This window comes from Cupressus sempervirens, chromosome 3 (genome assembly GCF_028749045.1).
Source record: "Cupressus sempervirens isolate cs-2001-9-10 chromosome 3, ASM2874904v1, whole genome shotgun sequence".
Classification (NCBI taxonomy): domain Eukaryota; kingdom Viridiplantae; phylum Streptophyta; class Pinopsida; order Cupressales; family Cupressaceae; genus Cupressus; species Cupressus sempervirens.
In genome coordinates, this window is record NC_143120.1 from 103,974,681 (window position 1) to 103,978,415 (window position 3,735).

A 3,735-nucleotide genomic window follows, 5' to 3' on the forward strand; every position below is an offset into this window, starting at 1 on the left:
AAATATTAACTGAGGCCAATATGTCAGAAAGTGAGTGACAAGTAGTTAGGAAAATTATCTATAGACTAAAGTAAACTAGTCAATAATGTGTGATATTTAATACACCTCTATCAGTTAAAAAACATCAGGTGTATCTATTGCAGTGAATCTTATAGAGAAAATTATTCCATATTTTGTTGTATCAGCTGAGCAACCAAGTGAACCCAAAATAAAATTAAAAAGATTAGTAGAATTTGAGACTCATAAATCAAAGAGAGTTAGGAAACTAGCTACTAGACCTGAGAAAAGGAAGAAAACAGTGTTGATGATTGAAGACTCTAGTGAGGAAGATGATGAGGAACAAGAAGTTAAACATCAAGAAAAGGTTATTATTTCTAAGCAGTAAGTGGGTAAAACAAGGCAACCCTAGAAATGGAAGATAGAAAAGATTAACACAAATATTGCCAATAAAGGGAACCTCCTACAAATGAATAAGTTTTATGATTTGTATAATGAAATTGAGCAAGATCATATTGATATCTCTACTATGAGATATATGATTCTTAAGAATTTAAAACTTGAAGACATTGAAGGCATTGTAAATCAGAAAGTCTATAAAAAACTTATAGCAAAGAAGGCACCAGTTCAAGAATAAGACATGGAACTTCAGAAATCCATGATAAGGACTATATGCAAAATTGACGATGAAGAAGAAATTAGGAAATTGATGAACAAACTAGCACCCTACTTAAGAAACAATATGAGGTTATTTCTGATTATGGGAGGTGAGAAGAATGTTATAAGAAGTGAAATAGTTGTAGCCATCAACCAGATGACATGTTGGCGCTCAAAAGTGTAGCCCTGATTTTGAGCACCATAGAGAAATTGAGCCCTATAAATGATTTTTGATGCGTATGTATGCGGCTATCAGTTCGAGGCCTAAGAGGTGTTTAATGCTTCTAGCACCTTTTATTCATTGTTTCTACATGTTCCATGATGATAAGTTGACATTTTGAGCCATTCTATGAGGCCTCGTTTTGAGAAATTGTCAAATCTGCATTTTCACCAAAGTGTCAAACAACGACAAGAGGCTATGTTTGCATCTAAATATCTTGCACCCAAAAAGGTTTTGAGACTTTTCGCTTTGAGAGTGTCTAATGTCCATACCTGAGAACCTATGTTTCAGATTTTGAATTGTTTCAAACTCATTTGACTAGGTTTTGAATCCCTCAAAGTTGGTTAGTTACTATTTTCATGTTGATGCACTTTACACATAATTATGGGAAGCCATATTTCACATGTTATAACTTTTGACCAGTTCACCAGATTGATAAAATTCTTTTTGTGTTGCATTATAGATGTTAGAGACTTATTATGTTTTAATTTTTAAGTCTTGAAAAATCTGTTTGATCAATTTTCAAACGCGATTCCAAATGCAATTTGTAACTTTTACTGGTGTTAGCATTTGCAGATTTGTTAGGACCCCTATTCAGGACGTTATAACTTGAGATTTGTGATTGGTGAGTTCGAATGGATTGTACCCCTATGTTTTCTTCTAAAAATACTTCAAGTGTTCCATTTTTTAGGTCTTGATGAATCCATTTGCACATTTTTCCAGGTCAATTCCATTCACAAAAAATCACTTTCTACCATTGTTTCAGTCTGCAACATCCAAGTAGCCCACTTTCACTGATCGCCATTTACACCTTGTTTTCGTCATGAGCCCAAATCAAAAATTCATAATTTTCTCATGACAGAGAACCAATGCCCTAGTTTTCATTTCCCCAAGTGTCCATTTACCCTATTTTCAAAGCCAAATCCGAACCCAGTTTGTTGTTTTCTGACATGTTTACTTGCAGGTGATTCTAAGAAGTCAACTTTGACAGCGAATATCTTTTGACCCCAAATTTTTGATGAGATGAGATTTGAAAAGGTGGAAATATGCGGAGCAGAGATTCAATGTGCTAGTTTTCAAACCTCGCGCCAGGTGTTTGGGTCAATTTTTAAGGCTAATCAACAGACCTCCTAGCATGAAAATGACAATTTGCAAAAAATGATAAATGAAATTTTAATGATCAATTAATGATCTAAATCAATTCAAGTGGATATTAAAAGGTTAATAGTCCAATTTGAGGATTCAGTCGTTCAGAAACAAAAATTTTATAGTCAGACCCACTTCGGGGCCCGACTGTTTTCATCAGGCAGAGTGATTCTTAATTTCTAGATAATGAAGCATTCTGATTCAAAAGAAGTTTAAAAATGCTAATTGACCAAATGAATCTATGCAAATTCAAAGGGGAGAGTGGGGTGACATCATTTGTGGCTTTCATTATCTTTTTCATTCACATGTTTATGCAATATTCCAAAAGTGTGAGTGACATAGTTACCAGAGATGTTTCTTCTTCAAGTTCCTTAGCATCAAGACTGAAATAATTTGTTGATTTTATAGATAAGAGAGAGAACTTTGGAAGTAAATAAGATACACTGAGCGGTACCCCGATAAATCAACAAGAAGCTTGGCTCGAGTCTCAATACTCATTTCCGAATCAATCAACTTCAGTTAGTTAAGATGTGATGCAACATTATTTAGTCCATGTTATGATGGCTCGGATGATATTTTCATTGCAAATATTAGTCAATGCTCAAGTAGTAGTCGAATACACTAATCAAAGGCAGCTCAATAGTCGCCAGTCAAAGGAAAAACTCTACACATGCACTATTTTGAAAGAGCTCACGCCCATGTTGAATAGGAGCTCTATGATGAATAGTAGAAGCAACATAAGAAAAGCTCCCAAGCTAAACAAAGAAAGAATCTTCTATTGTGAATGAATGGAGCCAGCTCATCACTAAGATGGGGAATTAAAGGAAGAGCCCTTCACGCTAGTTCCTTAGTAGTCAACGTCAAAGAGGTCAAAGGAATAGGGGAGCCGCTTGTAAAAAATATTCCCCACACACTAAAAAAGGCACTCCACAATTTGGAGAAGTCATTGAAAATAGAGGTCCATGGCGCCAGTTTAAGAAAACCCCACATAGTGAACATAAAGAAGAGCACCTTGATGCCTGCAAAACAAAGCCCACGCCCTTAAAAGGAATCCACACAAACCAAAATGTTGGGAGAAACTCGCATTTGAAAGGGGGAGAAACCATAAAAATCGCAGCCATAGGGGAATGCAGGAAAAGGCAAGAGGGATTGATCCCAAATGGCTCGTAGTCAAGTAATTATTTCTCTTAAAATACTCCCATACTTAGCTAGTTGATTATCTAATAAGACATGCCTTTTGAAAGGCATGAAGTGTGCTTGTGGTGGGACCCGATTCAAACGCGTCAGCTGGAAGGTGAAGATAATGTAATTTTAATCGAAAGTGCATAAATGATGATGTGGCAAAATCAAATAAGGGACCACAAGATTGTGCCATGTGGCACATCCTATAGTGCCCGCTTCACCACAATATCAAGTAGTGAGGAAGATAAATAAGGCAGGGAAGCGGGCAATTGACAAGTGGCAAGCGGGGCCCAAACCAGTGATAAGCAATCAGGCAGCCAGTAGAATAGTGCCATGTGGCAACTCGCATGGCAATGGGTCCTAGTTGGTGATCAGAAGCAAGTTGAGATAGGAGGTGCTCAGATCATGACACGTGTCACGATCCGACAGATGGCGCTTCCCCACAAAAATAAGATACACATTAGTTAAAAAATGTAGGAAAGCGAGATTTCACCACGTGTCATTGGGCCTAGAGTAGATGGTGACATGGCAGG